This window comes from Orcinus orca, chromosome 3, assembly GCF_937001465.1.
Source record: "Orcinus orca chromosome 3, mOrcOrc1.1, whole genome shotgun sequence".
In the NCBI taxonomy this organism is placed as follows: domain Eukaryota; kingdom Metazoa; phylum Chordata; class Mammalia; order Artiodactyla; family Delphinidae; genus Orcinus; species Orcinus orca.
In genome coordinates this window covers 96,759,823-96,779,200 of record NC_064561.1, presented here as the reverse complement: position 1 = coordinate 96,779,200, position 19,378 = coordinate 96,759,823, and the positions used below count along the sequence as shown (strand labels likewise).

Genomic DNA, 19,378 nt, shown 5'->3' with positions numbered 1-19,378 from the left:
TGCCATTGTGTTTGAATCAGATCCAAAAAATATCTCTAAGAGTGATATTAAGAGTGATATTAAGTCAAGGAGCTTACTGCCTATGTTTTCTTCTAGGAGTTTTATGGTTTCTGATCTTACATTCAAGTCTTTAATCAATTTTGAGTTGATTTTTGTGTGTGGTGTAAGATAGTCATCCAGTTTTATTCTCTTGCATGTGGATGTTGGGTTTTCCCAACACCATTTATTGAAGAGACTGCCTTTTCCCATTGTATATTTTTGCCTCCTTTGTTGTAAATTAATTGACCATATATGTGTGGGTTTCTTTCTGGGCTCTCTATTCTGTTGATCTATGTGTCTTATGCCAATGCCATACTATTTTGATTACAATTGCTTTATAGTATAGTTTGAAATCAGGGAGCATGATACCTACAACTTTGTTCATTCCTTCCTTCTTTCTGTCCTTCCTTCCCTCCCTTCCTTCTGTCCCTCCCTCCCTCCCTCCTTTTCTTGGGGACTTTGGTCCCATACAAATTTTAGAATTATTTATTCTAGGTCTGTGCAGAATGCCATTGGAATTTTGATAGGAATTTCTTGATATTATTTCAGTTTTCTTAAATTTATTGCGACTTGTTTTGTGGTCTAACATGTGGCCTATCCTTGAGAATGCTCCATGTGCCCTTGAGAAGAATGTGTATTCTGCTGCTTTTGGGTGGAATGTTCCATATATTTCTGTTAAGTCCATCAGGTCTGATGTTTCATTTAAGGCTGATGTTTCCTTATTGATTTTCTGTGTAGATGATCTATCCATTGATGTAAATGTGGTTAAAATCTCCAACAATTATTGTATTGCTGTCAGATTTTCCCTTTAGGCCTGTTAATAGTTGTCTTATATATTTAGATTTTCCTTTGTTAGGTGTGTAAATATTTACAAATGTCATATCCTCTTGTTGAATTGACCACTTTATATTATGCAATGCCTTTCTTTGTCTTTTATTATGTTCTTTGTTTTAAAGTCTGTTTTGTCTAATGTGAGTATAGGTATACCAGCTTTCTTTTCATTTCCATTTGCATGGAATATCTTTTTCCATCCCTTTGCTTTCAGTCTGTGTGTTCTTAAACCTGAAGTAAGTCTCTTCTTGGTAACATATAAATTATTCTTTTATTTTTTTTAATTATTTTTTTATCTGTTCACCTACTCTGTGTCTTTTGATTGGATAATTTAGTCCATTTGCATTGAAAGTAAATATTGATAGGTATGTACTTGTTGCCATTTTGTTGATTGTTTTCTGGATGTTTTTGCAGTTTCTCTCTATTCCGTTTTTCATCTCTTGCTTTCTTCCCTTGTGGTTTGATGAATTTCTTTAGTGTTATGTTTAGATTCCATTCTCATTATCTTTTGTGTGTCTGCTGTACATTTTGCTTTGTGGTTACCATGTGGTTACACATAATGATCTATATATATAGCAGTCTATTTTAAGTTGGTAGCAACTTACATTTGAACACATTCTAAAAACTTTTACATTTTTATTCCACTCAGTCATGTTTTATGTTTTTGATGTCATATTGTATGTCTTTTTATTTTGTGTATTCTTTAACTAATTATTGTAGTTTCAATTAATTTTACTACTTTATCTTTTAACCTTCTAATTGCTTCCTATGTGATTAACCCACTACCCTTACCATATATTTGCTTTTAGCAGTGAGATTTTTACTCTCATATATTTTTCTGTTATAAGTTAGCACCCTTTTGTTTCAGCTTAAAGAAGACCCATTTACTTTTCTCATGAAGTTGGTTAAGTGGTGATGAACTCCTTTAGCTTTTGCTTATTTAGAAAACACTTTAATCTTTCCTTCAGTTCTGAATGATAGCCTTGTCAGATAGAGTGTTCTTGGTTGTAGGTTTTTCCCTTTCATCACTTTAAATATCTCCCTTCTGGCTTACAGAGTTTCTGCTGAAAAAGCAGCAGATAGTCTTATGGAGATTCCTGTTTATGTGACAAGTTGCTTTTAAGATTCTGTCTTTAACTTCTTACGTTTTAATTATAATTTATCTTGCTGTTCATCTTATTTGGCATTCTCTGTGCTTCCTGGACCTGAATGTTTCCTTCCCCAGGTTAGGGGAATTTATGGCCATTATTTTTTCAAATAAGTTTTCTGACCCTTTCTCTCTTCTCCTTCTGGGGCCCCCTATAATGTGAATGTTATTCTGCTTGGTATAGTCTCGTATGTCTCTTGAGTTACCTTTACTTTTTAAAATTCTTGTTTCTTTTTGTTGATTGTTTGGGTGAGTCCCTCTGCCCTATCTACCAGGTTGCTGTTTAGTTGTTCTACTTTAGCTAGTCAGCTGTTGAACCCCTTTAGTATATTTTTCAGTTCAGTTATTGTGTTCTTCAGTTCTGTGACATCTGTTTAGTTTTTTAAAATATTTTCTGTCTATTTGATATAGCACAGTGAGAGTGTTCATCCATTCTTCTTTTGAGTTCAGTGAGCATCTCTTTTAACTCTATATCAGGTATATTACTTATCTCTGTTTTATTAAGGTCTTTTTCTGAGGTTTCATCTTATTCTTTTGTTTGGAACATATTCCTCTGTTTTTATCTTTCGCTTGATTCTTTGTAATTGTTTCTGTGTATTAGGCAAAATAGCTACCTCTCCCAGTCTTGAAGAACTAGGCCTTATGTAAGAGATGGCTCTTATTCAACCTTGCTCTAGCTCTTGGTTGTCTCTGGAACCTATGTGATTGTCTAACTAGTCTGATTTATTCTTGATAGGTCTTGCTTATTGAGGGTGTGCCAAGACCTGTCAGTGTTCTAAAGGGAGTGATCCTAGTCAGCCTAGATTCAGGCTGATTGGAAGCCTGTTTCTTAGACAATAGCTTTTGAAGTATGCAGATAGATATATAAAGTCCTATGCGACGACAATTGTATACCCTGCCAACCTCCAAACTGAGGTCCAGATATGTCCCCTAGGCAGCAGTTGGAACAATTGGGGTTTCAGATGAGTGTTTAAGCTTCTTTCTGGGAGGTACCAGCATGCTGTGGTGAGGCCAAGACAGGGTGCATAGGTGGTGTCTCCTTGCCTGCATTCCCAAAGAGCACCTATGTAGCCTTTAGATGTATTGCAAACCTGAAGCCTGCCCCTCAGGTTGAAGCTCCAGGACAATTAAGGGGCCTTTTTCATGTGCGGATCAGGGATGTTTCAGTCTGCTGTTTATGTAGTGTCGTGGGTGTGGTATTCTGCCCAGAACTATCTTTCTGATTCTTACGGTCCCATAGGGCCAGGAGCACAAGCCCTTCTGGCCACCAGAGCCTGGCAATCAAGAGGAGTCCCCTGTGTAGACTGTGCTTTAGTGAGGCTGTGCGATTATTGCGGGCAGGGTGTGCCCTCAGCTTTAGAGAGGCCAGGAAAGAGTGCTGGGGGAGAGGCACGCCTGCAGTTTTCACAATATTGGAGGAAAGTGTTGGGAATGGGGCATGCCTTCCGCTTTAGGGAGGCCTGGGATGAGCATTTTGGGTGTGATAGACACTTGACTTTAGAGAGGTTGTGTGTCTGCCCACTTGCAATAGCAGGGTGGAGGGAGAGTGCAAAAATGGTACTCTTCAGTGGCACCATCCATGACGAAAATCCCAGTTAATCCCTGTCCCTCCAGCAGATGCTTTAAGGTTAACAACCAAATCTCCTTTATACATAATCCAGTCACTTTTCAAACTTGCCTTTTTGCTTGTTCCTGGAACCAGTGAATCCACACGAGTCCCTCAACAGGAGTATCTAAGATTCGCGCAGCCCCCTGGGCCCCCTGGATGTAAGCCCCATTGGTTTCTAAAGCCAGATGTTTTGGGGCCTTGTCTCTCTGGTGCAGGTCCCAAGGGTTGGGGTGCCCAGTGTGGGGCACAAACCCTTTGATCCTTAAAAAGAGGCTCTGGACTAGTGAGATGCCTCCCTGCTGTGTGTCACTGCACTGGGGGATAGGGTTTTAGAGTCACTGCATCTCTGCCTCTACTACCCATCTTGCTGTGGTCCCTTTATCCCTTATTGTGGAGGGTGCCGTTCAGCTAGTTTACAGTTCTTTTTACCTGGAATTATTACTTATGTAGTTGTAGATTTGGTGTGTCGTGGGAGGAGGTGAGTTCAGGGTCTTCCTATGCTGCTTTGTTGGACCCCGCCCCTCCTTGCTCTTTAATAAGCCTGTCAGTGAGTTAACTCTATCGCTGACCTCTCCTATTCCAACAGTATCACTTCCTTCTCCTTTCTTCTTCCTCTGGCAATGTCACTTCCTGTCTCACCAGTATTTCAAGTTAAACATGCCGGTGTATGCCAATCCTTTTATCTTTTCATACCTGCCAAAACTCAGATCTTCCTTTTACCCCACACTTGTACTTAGGAGGGAGGAATTGGAGAGAAGGAAACAGAAACCAAGTAGCTGAGCCATTTCCATGTTGAAAATGAGCAAGTCATAAGTGAATCATTGTAATAGTTCAATTTGAATCTTTTAAAATATTTTCCATTTCTCTACTTAATATATTTATTCTTTCTTTTAGTTTCATGAACATATGGAATACTGTCATAGTGACTCTTTTATTCTCCCTGTCTTCTATCCTCGGTGTTACTTCTGGGTCAGCTTTGACTGCCTGATTTTTCTGCTCATTTTGGGTTGTATTCTCCTGCAACTGCATGCTCTTGATGCCAGGCATTATGAATTTTACATTATTAGGTACTGAATATTTTTACCTTTCTTTAACTGTTCTTGAGCTTTGGGATATGATTAAGTTACTTGGACACAGCTTGATCTTTTCGTCTCTTGTTTTATACATTTGTTAGGTGGACCAGCAGTATGTATAGTCTAGGGTAAATTTATCTCCTCTACTGAGACAAGATCATTCTCATTATCCAAAGGATGCTCCCCATATTATGAGGTTTTAAACTCTGGCTGTTGGGACCTGGTACAATTCCGTGATACTATGTGAGCTCTAGACAGTGTTTCCTGTAATCCTTATTGGTGGGTTATTTCCATGGCATAGAGTAGTTTCCTCATGCCCTGAGCTAATCAGTACTTAGCTAAAAAAATCTTAGCTAAGTAAGATTTTGGGTGAGTCTTTGCAGGTCTCTTGAGTTTTCTCTTTGTGTAGCTCTCTTCTCTCTAGTACTCTGTCCTTGTCTCTTCACCAGTACTCTGACTATGTTGGTGTCTCTGTGCTCTGTACAGTCTCTTTAACTTGCAGAGATGACTGAGTTCTGCTTGGCTCTTCTTCCCTGGACCATATCCTGGACATTTTCTCCATTCAGTAAGCTGGGATAATCTTAGCGTTCAGTTCATTTATTTATAGTGTCTCAGGGTTCGCTGTCCTTCCTTGCCTGATGTCCAGTGGCTTGAATGCTATCTTACATTTTTGTCCAGTTTTTAGTTATTTTATGCAGGAGAATAAATTTATGCCTGTTTCTCTATCTTGATGGAAGCAGAAATCTTGCAACTAGTGATTTTTATGTCTTTACTTAAAAAAAATTAAAACGTTTAGCAGAGTTTCAAGAATAGAACAGAGATTCCCCTATGAACTCTACTGTACTTATTAATTGTTAACATTTTGCCATATTTGCTCTGTGGTTTCCTTTCCCTCTCAGTATAATTTGTGTTTTATATATATAATTTTTGGGGAGAATGATTTGTAAGTTAGTTGAAGACATCGTGTCTCTTTATTCTTAAACATTTAAGCATGTATTTTCTAAGAAGATATCCACAATGTAATGATCAAATTTGGGAAATTTACCATTGTTACCATGCTATTATTAAAAATATATTGCATATCCAGCTTTTGTCAACTGTTCCAATAATGTCCCTTTTGGAAAAATTTTTTTTCATCCTCATTCAGGATCTAATAGAGAATCACTTATTTCATTTAGTTGTTAGGTTTCTTCAGTTTCTTTAATCTGGAACATGTATGTGAGAAGTCACACTTCGTGCTTTGGTAGTTTTTCTTTTTTACTTAAAGTTATTTTTGAAGTGTGTACATTCTGCCTTTAATCCTGAGGGCATGGTTTAGTGTGTTTTTTTTTTTTTTTTGCGGTACGCGAGCCTCTCACTGTTGTGGCCTCTCCCGTTGCGGAGCACAGGCTCCGGACGCGCAGGCTCAGCATGCGCTCACCATGGCTCACGGGCCCAGCTGCTCCGCGGCATGGGGGATCTTCCTGGACCGGGGCACGAACCCGTGTCCCCTGCATCGGCAGGCGGACTCTCAACCACTGGGCCACCAGGGAAGCCCCAGGCTCATCTTTTGAATGTTCCTTTTCCAGTCCTTCAAGAAACCCTTTCCCCGAGGGATCTTGGTTCCTTTTGGTAGTGAGAATATTTAGATATTCAACGAAGTTACTTTGTTGGGATATTATGTCTCACAGTATTTTGCAGTCACAAGTATTGCTGCAGTGAATCACTTTGTTACAGATGTGTTTTTGTATCTTTATGAATATCTTTAAGGTACATTCCTGGAGATGGGATTTCTAGGTCAAAGTGTAAATGTCTATGTAGTGTTGTTATATATTGTCAATATAAATATAAATTTCCTTTATAGCTTTTGTACCATTTTGTATATCTACTGGGAATATATGAAACTACCAGTTTCTACTTAATCTGGGCAAGAGAGTATATTGTCAAACTTATGAATTTTTATTAATATGATAGGTAGAAATGATACCTAGTGTAGCTTTAATTTATATTTCTCTAATTGTGAGTGAAATTAAACATCTTTTCATATTTTAACAGCTATTTTAGTTTGAGGACTTGTTTTATTCTATGCTAAAGGTGAATTTTACTTTGTGTTTCTTTATTCATCTAAAATTACACCTGTCAGAAATAAAAGGCATCCAAATGGGAAAGGAAGAAGTCAAGTTGTCTCTCTTTGTGGAGGACATGATATCATACAGTAAGTCCCCTACATACGAACATTCAAGTTGTGAACTTTTAAAGATGTGAATGTGTGTTCACATGTCCAATCATGTTAAGTTAGTTCACGTGTCTGATGTACATTGTCACATGTGTGCATCTCTGCAAGTGGTTGTGCATTTGTGTACTTTACTGTACAGTACTGAATAGAGTAGTAAAGTAGTACAGTATCTTTATTGCAAGCCCAGGATGTCTGGAAGCCAGCGTAAAAGCAGCAGTGATGTAGCTGGTACTGCTAAGAAGTGCCAAGCGATAACGATGGAAATAAAAGTGAAAATAATTGAGAGAGTGGAGCAACAAGAGGAAGAAGAAGTGACTGAAGAATCAAAGAGATTCACGATGCAGGAAATGGCAAAGGGATTTTCTTTTTTCGAGGAGGCACTGTTTTTGAGGCACAGGACCTGAACATAGAATGGTACACAAAGGTTGCAGTAGTTGTTCAGAATGCAATCCAGGGCTACCGTGTCATCTATGACGAGAAAAAAAGAGCTACTACCCAGACATCACTGGATCATTTTTTCAAGAGAGTAGATAGAATTGAATCCAGAAAGGAACCAGAAACTGTGCCATTAACGTCAGGCATGAGTGAAATTGCAGCTTGCCCTCTGTCTCCTATTGCTGACCATCCTTCAGCTCTACCATCTCCTGCCTCCTCTTCCTCTTCCAGTCAGTAACTCTTCTTACCTGTTCACTCGATGCCAGCCCCTGTATGCCAGCTGTTGTACTGTACTACTGTACTTTTCAAAGTACTATACTGTAAGATTAAAAATGTTTTCTTTATTTTGTGTGTTTGTTTGTTTTTTATGTATTATTTGTGTGAAAAGTATTATAAGCCCATTACAGTACAGTACTGTATAGCTGATTTTGTTAGTTGGGTACTTAGGCTAACTTTGTTGGACTTACGAACAAACTGGACTTACAAATGCACTCTTGGAATGGAACTTGTTCATATGTAGGGGACTTACTGTATATAGAAAATAATAAAACTACTACCAAGAAACTAATAGATGAATTTGGTAAAGCTGCAGAATTAAAAAAAAATCAATGTACAAAAATCAGTTTTGTTTCTATACACTAATGAACTATCTGAAAAAGAAAGACAATAATTCCATGTACAATAGCATAATAAAATTAAAATCCTTAGGAAAAAATTTAACCAAAAAGGGAAAGACCTGTACACTGTAAAGTATAAGAAATTGATGAAAGAAACTGAAGAAGACACAAATAAATGGAAAGACGTTCTGTGCTGATGAAATGGAAGAATTAATATTGCTAACATGTCCTTACTACCCAAAGCCATCTATAGATACAGTGCAGTCCCTCTCAAAATTTCAGTGGCATTTTTCACAGAAATAGAAAAACAATCCTAAAATTCATATGGAACCACTAAGACCCCAAATAGCCAAAATAATTTTGAGAAGGTAGAACAAAGCTAGATACAATTCCTGATTTAAAAATTTATTATAAAGCTATAGTAATCAAAACAGTATGGTACTAGCATAAAAGCAGACACATGGACCTATGGGACAGAACTGAGATCCCAGAAATAAACCCTTGAATATATGGTCACCTAAGATTTAACAAGGGAGCCAAGAATAGTCTTTTTAATAACTGATGTTGGGAAAACTGAATATTTCCATGCAAAAGGATGAAATTGGACCCCTGTCTTACACCACTCACAAAAATTAACTGGAAATGGATTAAAGACTTAAATGTAAGCGTGAAACTGCAAAGCTACTGGAAGAAAACATAGGGAAGAAAACCTCCTTGACATTGTGCTTGGCAACAATTTTTTGGATATGACACCAAAATCTCAAGCAAGAAAAGCAAAAATAAATAAGCAGCAAAAGCATTAATAAAAAGCTTCTGTACAGCAAGAAACTCAGCAAAATGAATAGGCAACCTACAGAATGGGAGAAAATATTTGCAAAAATCTATTTCATAAAGAATTAATATCTAAAATGTAAGGAACTCATTTTACTCAAGAGCAAAAAACAAGTAATCCAATTAAAAATTTATCATGTCAGCATGAGGTACTTCCTTTGTCTCTCCATTTTAATCTACAACCAGTAAAATCCATAACTCAACAAATGTGCCTCTGTCCAAAACACTAGGATGCTGGAGAATTCCACATATCTGTACATCTAAAGCGTGGGTGTCTTGGAACACATAGAGGAGGCATAGAGGGAACACTGAAGGCAGTACCATAATCTCAGACCCCTGGCCACAGAGTCTGAGCCTGCAACCCAAGAGAACCTGGTAGCATTAGGGCATGCAGCACACACAACACCAGCTTCCTGGCTGCAGAGGCACTCACAGCTCCTAGGAACTGGACAGCAGTGGCGGTGGAGCCTGCAACCACATCTGTCCAGCTTCAGAAGTGCCCACCACTCCAGTCCCTCCCCACTTCACCCACAATAGCAGAGCCTATGCACCCTAAAACTCTGGTCACAGGAAAGACAGCCGTAACCATGGCTTCCCTCCAACCCTCCCACCCCCCAAATCCATGGCAGCAGAGCCTGCTACCCAGGAGACTGAACGTAGGAGAGGCACCTGACATCGTGCCCCAGGGGGTGACACTGCTGACACCAGCAGCAGTAAGGCATCCATAACCCCAGAGGCACAAACAGTGACATCTAGGGCACTGGGTGACATCTCTCACCCGGGTGGTGGAAAGTGCCAACTCTCAAGTATAACTGGAGGCAGCTCAGGTGAGACAAGCCAAAATCTTGTGCTATAGTGCCACCTACTGGAAAACAAAGGCCTCTAATTACTAACCTATTGAATCCCTAGAATCAAGTTTTTTTTTTTTTTTTTTCTGTAAAAGCTTTACCTAAAGGAAGAAAGGTATTTGCTGCTTCAGATACGCTGGCAGAGGAACAACTCATCAAGCACTGTGAAGAACCATGGTAACATGGCATCACAAAAAGAAAATGACAATTCTTCAGAAACTGAACTTAGTCATAGAGTATTGCAATGTAACTGATAGAGAATTCAAAATAGCTGTTATGAAGAAACTCAGTGAGCTACAAGAAAACTCAGAAAGGCAGTTTTATGAGGGATAAAATTAATGAACAGAAGGAATACTTTACCAGAGAGATTGAAACTCTAAAAAAGAACCAAACAAATTCTGGAGTTAAAGAAGTCAATAAATGAGATGAAGAATTCACTAGAAAGCATTGGAAGTTGAGCAGACCATATGGAAGAGAATTAGCAAGCTCAAGGATAGAAATCTAGAAATGGTATGGTTAGAAGAGGAGAGAGCATTAAGATATTAGAAAAAAAAGGGGGGGGGCTGCTTTTGAGGTGTAGTGGTTAAGAATCCACCTGCCAATGCAGGGGACACAGGTTCGAGCCCTGGTCCAGGAAGATCCCACATGCCGTGGAGCAACTAAGCCCATGCACCACATCTACTGAGCCTGTGCTCTGGAGCCCGCATGCCACAACTACTGAAGCCTGCACACCTAGAGCCTATGCTCCATAACAAGAGAAGCCACCGCAATGAGAAGCCTGCACACCTCAACAAAGAGTAGCCCCTGCTCACTGCAGAAAGCCTGCACACAGAGATGAAGACCCAATGCAGTGAAAAATAAATAAATAAATTTATATATTAAAAAATAAAAGAAATTCTATGAGAACTCGTCAACTCTATTAGGAAGGGCAACATTAGAATAGTGGGTATCCCAGAAGGAGAAGAGAGGCAAAAGGGAGCAGAGAGTTTAATTAAAGAAATAATAGCTGAGAACTTCCCAAACCTGGGGAAGGAACTGGTTATCCAGTACGTGAAGCTAAGCGAACTCCTTATAACCTCAATATAAAAAAACCTTCTCCAAGACACATTATGTTAAAATTCTCCAAAGTAAATGCAAAAAAAAAAAAAAAAAACGTTAAAGGCATCCAGGGAAAAAAGGATGGTAACCTACAAAAGAGCCCACATTCCACCATCAGCACATTTCTCAGCAGAAACTCTATGGGCCTGGAGAGAGTGGAATGACATACTCAAAATATTGAAATATAAAAGGTGTCAGCCAAGAATACTCTGTTCAGCAAAGTTATCCTTCAGATATGAAGGAGAAATAAAGGCTTTCCTAGCAGGGAGTTCATCACCACTAGACATGCTTTATAAGAGATGTTGACTTTTCTGCTCTTCTCCTCAAAAAAAAAAAAAAAAAAAAAAAGCAGAAGTGCACAAAACTATGACTAAGGTAATAAATAGACAGAATCAGGAAATTGCAACCCTATATCAGAATAGGTTGTTAAACACTTGATTATTGGATAAAGGTTAGAGGGAAAAAACAGTAAAAAAAAAAAAAAAAATTGGGCTTCCCTGGTGGGGCAGTGGTTGAGAGTCCACCTGCCGATGCAGGGGACACGGGTTCATGCCCCAGTCTGGGAGGATCCCACATGCTGCAGAGCGGCTAGGCCTGTGAGCCATGGCCGCTGAGCCTGTGCATCCAGAGCCTGTGCTCCGCAACAGGAGAGGCCACAACAGTGAGAGGCCTGCATACGGCAAAAAAAAAAAAAAAAATTATGGCTACTTCAATTTGGTAACGAACTCACAACATAAAAGGGATGATTTGAGACAACAAAAATATAAAATTAGAAGAGGAAAAGGATGGAACCTCTGTAAGCAGATGAAGATAAGACGCTATCCAGCAGAAAAAAGGACAATTTTATCTATGAGATATTTTATACAAGCCTCATGGTAACCACAAAACAAATTTAGAGCAGAGACATGAAACATTAAAAAAAAGGAAACTGAGAAAAATCTCATGGAAAACCATCAAACTAAAATGGCAGATAGAAACACAAGGAAAAAGAAACAATGGAAATATAGAGCAACCAGAAAACAAAAGATAAAATGGCAGTACTGAGTACTCATTTATTAATAATCACCCTCAATTAAATAGATTGAATAAAAAGTCACATTATGGCTGGTTGGATTACAAAATAACCCAACAATATGGTGCCTCCAGGAGACTCATCTCAACTCTAAAGACAAACATAGGCTCAAAGCGAAGGGATGGAAGAAGCTACTTCAAGCAAATGGCAGCCAAAAGACAGTGAGTGTCACCATACTCATATCAGACAAAATACAGTAACGAGACAAAGATGGACATTGTATAATAATAAAGGGGGCAACTCATCAAGAAGACATAACAGTTATTAATATATATGCACCTGACATAGGAGCACCAAAATATATAAAGCAATTATTAACAGACTTAAAGGGAGAAATTGACAGCGATACATGATAGTGGGGGCCTTTAACACCCCAATTACATCAATGAATAGATCATCCAGACAAAAAGTCCACAAGGAAACAGCAGCCTTAAATGAAACTTTAGATCAGATGGAGTTGTTAGATTTATATAAAACATTCCATCCCAAAGCAGCAAAATGCATATTCTTCTTGAGTGCACATGAAACACTCTCAAGGATAGACCATATGTTGGGCACAAACAGTCTCAATAAATTTAAGGAGATTGAAATCATATCAAGCATCTTTCTAATAACAGTGGTATGAAAGAAACTAGAGATCAATTACAAGAAGAAAGATGGAAAAATGACAGATATGTGGAGATTAAACAGCATGTTCCTGAGTAACTATTGGATCAATGAAGAAATCAAAGGAGAAATAAAAAAATACCTGGTGACAAATAAAATTCAAATAAGACACACCAAAAATCTATGGATTTTGCCAAAAGCGCAGTACTAAGTGGAAGTTTATAGCAATACAGGCCTGCTTTAAGGCACAAGAAAAATCTCAAACAATCTAACCTTACATGTAAAGGAACTAGAAAAAGAAGAAAAAACACAGTCCAAAGTCAGTAGAAGGAAGGAAATAAAGATCAGAGCAGAAGTAAATGAAGTACAGACTAAAAAGAAAATAGAAAAGATCAATTAAACTAAGATCTTGTTCTTTGAAAAAGTAAACAATATTGACAAACCTTTAGCTAGACTCACTAGGAAAAAAGAGAGAAGGCTCTGGTAAATAAAATCAGAAACGAAAGAGGAGAAATAGCAGTGGATACCATAGAAATACAAAGGATTATGAGAGAATATTATAAACTGCCATACACCAACAAGTTGGACAACCTAGAAGAAATGGATAAAAATTTCAATCATACCATACAATCTTCCAAGACTGAATCACAAAGAAATAGAAAATCTGAATAGACTGATCAATAGGAGATTGAAACAGTAATCAAAAATATCACCGGCTTCCCTGGTGGCGCAGTGGTTGAGAATCCGCCTGCTGATGCAGGGGACACGGGTTTGTGCCCCAGTCCGCGAAGATCCCACATGCCATGGAGTGGCTGGGCCTGTGAGCCATGGCCGCTGAGCCTGCGCGTCCAGAGCCTGTGCTCTGCAACAGGAGAGGCCACAACAGTGAGAGGCCCGCATGCCGCAAAAAAAAAAAAAAGTCCCCCAAAACAAAGTCCAGAACCAGACGGCTTCACTGAAGATTCAAAGAAAATTTAATAACTGTCCTTCTCAAATTCTTCTAAAAAATTGAAGAGGAGGGAATGCCTCAACTCATTTTATGAGGCCAACATTACTCAGATGCCAAAACCAGACAAGGACAACACAAAAAAAGAAAATTACAGGGCATTATCTCTGATGAACATACTTGCAAAATTCCTAAACAAAATATTAGTAAACCAAATAAACAATACAGCTGATCCTTGAACAATGCAGGTTTTGAACTCAGAGGTCCACTTATACATGGGTTTTTTTTCTGTAGTAAATACAGCACTATATGGTATGTGTTTGGTTGAATCCACTGGTGTGGAACCATGGATATGGAGGGCCAACTGTGGTACTTGAGTATCAAGCAGGTTTTGGTGTCTGTGGCAAATCCTGGAACCAATCCCCCTTGGATACTGAGGGACAGATGTACATTAAAAGGATCATACACCATAATCAAGTATGATTTATTCCAGGGATTCAAGTATGATTTATTCCAGGGATGCAAGTATGGTTTGACATCCACAATTCAATCAATGTGATTCACCACATTAATAAAATGAAGGATAAAAATCATATGATCATCTCAATTGGTGCAGAAAAAGCATTTGACGAGACTCAGAACCCATTTATGATAAAAACTCTCAATAAAATATGTATAGAAGGAATGTACGGCAATATAGTAAAGGACATATATGACAAATTCACAGCTAACATCATATTCAAAGGTGAAAAATTGAAAGCAAATCCCTCTAAGATCAGAAACAAGATGATGAGGCCCACTCTCATACTTTTATTCAACAAAGTATTGGAAGTCCAACCCACAGCAATCAGGCAAGAAAAAGAAATAAAAAGCATCCAAATTGGAAAGGAAGAAGTAAATCCATCACTATTTGCAAATTTCGTGATGTTATATATAGAAAACCCTAAAGACTCCTCAAAAAACTATTAGAAATAGTCAATGAGTACAATAAAGTTGCTGGGTACAAAATTAATATAAAACAAAAATCTTTTGTGTTCCTATATACTAACAACAAACTAGCAGAATGAGAAATTGAGAAAAGAATACCATTTACAAGTGAAACAAAAAGAATAAAATACCAAGGAATAAATTTTTCCAAGGATGTGAAAGACGTACACTGAAAATTATAAGACTTTGAAAAAAATTAAAGATGACACAAAGAAATGGCAGGATATTCTATGCTCATGGACTGGAAAAATTAAGATTGTTAAAATGTCCCTATTACATTAAACAATGTGTGGCTTCAATGTAATACCTATCAAATTCCCAAGGACATTTTTCACAGAAATAGAACAAAAAAATCCTAAAATTTATATGGAACCAAAAAGACCCTGAATAGCTAAAGCAATCCTGAGAAGAGAGAACAAAACTGGAGGCATCACACTCCCTGACTTCAACTTATATCACAAAGCTATTGTAATTAAAACAGCATTGTATTGGCAGAACATTGGACACATAGATCAGTGGAACAGAATTGTGAGCCCAGAAATAAACCCACCACATATATGTATAATTAATTTATGACAAAGGAGGAAAGAACATACAATGGAGAAAGAATAGTCTCCTCAATAAATTGTGTTGGGAAAATGGATAGCCACATACAAAAGAATGAAACTAGACCACTATCCTACACCACATACAAAAATCAACTCCAAATGTATTAAAGACTTGAATATAAGACCTGAAACCATAAAATTCCTAGAAGAAAACATAGTATACTTTTTGACATTGGTCTTAGCATATCCTTCTGGATGTGTCTCCTCAGGGAAGGGAAATAAAAGCAAAAAAAAAAAAAAAAATCAAAAAACAAAAAACACAAATGAGACTACATCAAATTAAAAAGCTTCTGCCCTGCAAAGGAAAGCATCAACAAAATGAAAAGACAACCTACCAACTGGGAGAAGATATTTGCAAATCATATACCCATTAAGAGGCTAATATTCAAAATATATAAAGAACTCATACAACTCAACAACAACAAAAAATGACCTAATTAAAAAATGGGCAGAGGATCATAATAGACATTTTTCCAAAGAATACACATAAATGGTCAATGGGTACATGAAAAGATGCTCAATATCACTAATCATCAAGGAAATGCAAATCAAAACCATAATTAGGTATCATCTCATGCCTGTTTGAATGGTTATTATCAAAAAAGGCAAGAAACAAGTGTTAGAGAGGATGTGAAGAAGAGGGAATCTTTGTATACTGTTGATGGTAATGTGAATTGGTGCAGCTACTATGGAAAACAGTATGGAGATTCTTCAAAAAAATTAAGACTAGAACTACCATATGACTCAGCTGTTCCACTTCTGGGTATTTATCACAAGAATATGAAAACACTAATTTTAAAAGTTATATGCACCCCTCTGTTTATCACAGCATTATTTACAATAGGCAAGATATGGAAACAACCTAAGTGCCCACCAACAGATGAATGGATAAAGAAGATGCGATATATATCTATATCTATATATCTATATATATAAAATCATACTGTAGTGTATACAGAAATAGAAATATAGTACACATGAAACATATAATGTTACAAACCAGCAAAAAAAAAAATAGGAACTTACAACTCAAGACCAAAAAACCAAACAATCCATTTATAAAATGGGCAGAGGATCTGAATAAACATTTCTCCAAAGAAGACATACAAATGGTCATAACTTGGTACAGTTACTTTGGAAAACAGTATGGAGGTTCCTCAAAAAATTAAAATAGAATGACCGTATGATCCAGCAATTCCATTTCTGAGTATGCATCTGAAGGAAATTAAATTATCATCTTGAAGAGATATGTATGCCCCCATGTTCATTGCCGCATTATTTATAATAGCCAAGATATGGAAATAACCTAAGTGTCCATCAGTGGATGAATGGGTAAAGAAAATATGGTATATATATGCAATGAAATATTATTCAATCATAAAAAAGTAAATCCTGCCTTTTGCAACAACATGGATAGACCTTGAGGTCATTATGCTAAGTGAAATAAGTCAGACATAAAATAAGCACATTTAGGAATTCAGAAAATCTTTTGAAATAATGCATTTTATGTAAAAAACAGTATGTTATGATATAATATTAGTGTTATTTACTATAACACTTAACATTCTGAAAAATGTTCTAAAACTTAAAGTCCCAAACCAGTCATTTGTTTTCCTGGAGCATAAAGAAATGTGTACTGTCAGTGTTAAAGTGGTACTATTTCTAATTATCCAGTGTGATATTGGGGTTGGTTAGGTAAGAAGATGATTTATTTCTTAATTGTTCTGTTTAAGAAGATTTGAAGTGTGGTTCATTATTCTAGTTAGAAATTCAAATACAGTGAGAGGCCTCTTTCTTTTTTATCTTCATTTCTTCTAACAGACTGTGTCATATCAAGAATGACTCATTAATCTTGGCCTAGAAGGACTTCTTCACTTTAGCTGTTTGTTATTCATGCTACAAAGTAGGTGGCCTACAGAGAGTAGATGGCTTTTCCCTATAGCTCTTAAGCTTGTAATTTAATGATAAAGTACTAAATACAGATTAATGTAATATGTAACCAGTTTATAAGGTACTCTCATCAGTTTAGCTTAGATGTTGTTCTCAAAGTAGTCCTTCATTGCAAGGGTCTTTAGGTTCCTATACTTCTGTATCCTCCAGACTTCTTAGGTTGTTTCCAGTCTAGCACAGTAAGAGGTAGATTTGGGTTGAAGCTGAGCTCTTCCATTCGTTAGCTGTATGATCTTGGACAGATTACTTAATCTCTCCGACACCATTTATAAGATGAAGATATGTGTCTCAGACTGTTGATGTAAGGGGTGAATAAGAAAAAGCCTATGAGTGTATCAGAGGTAGACAGTGTTGGAGAGGAGGAGTAAGGGGCCGTCTTGACAAGCAAGGTTAGCTTTAATAGGGGTGGAGTTGGGGAGAAGTAATGGAGAACATCAAACTCACCTCTTGGTTCTGTATTACACAGGATATGAGAAAAGAAAACAGCATTTCTTTGGTAGAGCTTCAAAAGGGAGTATCCTAAGTCTACAGTCTGGTTCATACCTTCTGGAAACAAATGCAGAGCTTTAACTTTTTTTTCCCCCCAGAAGTCTATTTGAGAGGCTTTCAAAAAAGATAAGATTGAGCAGTAGCTGGAAGAACTGGTTGGATTGGGGAAGGCAAAGGCTTTGCTTTTGTAAAAAATGTTGAGTTGAAAGAGCCAGTCAAGGAAATTTTGGGGATACAGGAAATAGGGAATAACAGAACCACTTCTCTAGGACATGGATGGGGAATGGGAGTGGGATGCAGCAGGGTGGAGAACAGGAATATTACCCAGAAACTAGAGGGAAGTAGGCAAACATCTCCTTACTGTAATTTATTGTTTTCTTTAAAATTTTCAAATAGGCCATCCCTGTATTAACAAAGATCCACTAGAGCTGGATCAACAAAGCAGTCTTCTGTGGACATGAGCAACAGAGGTCAATGAGTTTATGAGGATGATGAGGGAAGTAGCTAAGTAGAGAACAACCACAGGGTGTTGGAGCTGGAAGAGACTGTGGAGGTCTTTGATTCAACCTGTAACTTTTGGTAGGACAGACTGCTGAGCTTATGTGATTTACTTCTGAAGGACAAAGATGACTCTGGCCAGTTATCTTTGTTCCTCAGAAGAACAAGAAGAGTGGCCTTTAAGTCCAAGAAGAACACAAGCAATTGAGGGGCACTGAGTCTAGAAAATTTGAAGAAAAAGTATTAGAAAAGAAAAGGTAATATAGTTTCCTTCGTGGTCTGAATCTGTGCTTAGACCTTTTTTTTTTTAAACATCTTTATTGGAGTATAATTGCTTTACAATGGTGTGTTAGTTTCTGCTTTATACGAAAGTGAATCAGCTGTACATATACATATATCCCCATATCTCCTCCCTCTTGCGTCTCCCTCCCTTTTTTTCCTTTTTGGCTATGCTGTGTGGCATGCGGGATCTTAGTTTCCCAACCAGGGGTCGAACCTGTGACCCCTGCATTGGGAGTGCAGAGTCTTAACCACTAGATTGTCAGGGAAGTCCCTGTTTAGACTTACACTTTTTTGGTAGCAGTAGCAATATTCTGGTAGTCATAATGGCTTTCTTCTTACTGCTGAGATTGGGCAATGACTGAGATGATGTGGCTCAGCATATTTGGTACCACTCTTTAGAACCCAGATATTGACTTTGATTATGTTGATTATTTTGATTCTATTTTATTTAAAAATATTTAGTCATTTTTTTTGTCTACATAGTATTTTTATTCAGGATTTGTTTTGATTGTGATGTTAGTGTTTGATAATATGAGAATTTATAGTACTTGAATAACAGGGTCTAAAAAGTTTCAACCCTTTCTTTCTTTTTTAATAAATTTATTTTTAATTTATTTATTTTTGGCTGCATTGGGTCTTCATTGCTGTGCACGGGCTTTCTTTAGTTGTGGCAAGCAGGGGCTTCTCTTTGTTGCGGTGTGTGGGCTTCTCATTGCGGTGGCTTCTCTTGTTGCAGAGCACGGGTTCTAGGCGTGGGGGCTTCAGTAGTTGTGGCACGCAGGCTCAGTTCTAGAGCACAGGCTCAGTAGTTGTGGCGCACAGGCTTAGTTGCTCTGCAGCATGTGGGATCTTCCCGGACCAGGGATTGAACCCATATCCCCTGCATGGGCAGGCAGATTCTTAACCACTGTGCCACGAGGGAAGTCCCTCAACCGTTTCATTGTTAGAAAGGCTTAATTAGAGAAGCCGAAATCCCCTGAAATTAAAGGACATATTTAACTCAGATGATCCATTTCTTGCTCACTCACTAAGTAAACTCAGTCCTTTGGTTCTTTGCAAATCTCCACCAGATGAGATCATACCTGTAGAGATTTCTGGATACTGGGATATAAACCATGCAGAGGAGACTAGTCAATTCCTGCTATATTTACAGGGGAGGAAATTTTAAATGCTGTAAGAAAAAAATAAGTTATCCAG

At 37.8% G+C, this 19,378-nt stretch overlaps 1 protein-coding gene across 16 annotated transcripts in view; it reads left to right on the top strand.

Annotated features, from left to right (window-relative positions):
• FER (FER tyrosine kinase) overlaps window positions 1-19,378 on the top strand; it is a 622,960-nt gene that overhangs the window by 190,018 nt on the left and 413,564 nt on the right. The window contains exon 2 of one of the 16 annotated variants that reach the window (XM_049707500.1): window positions 6,822-6,893. The exons of the other annotated variants lie outside the window; for them this stretch is intronic. The gene's annotated coding sequence lies outside the window, so the exon portion shown is untranslated. The remainder of the gene's footprint in view (window positions 1-6,821; window positions 6,894-19,378) is intronic. 16 annotated transcript variants of the gene reach the window in all.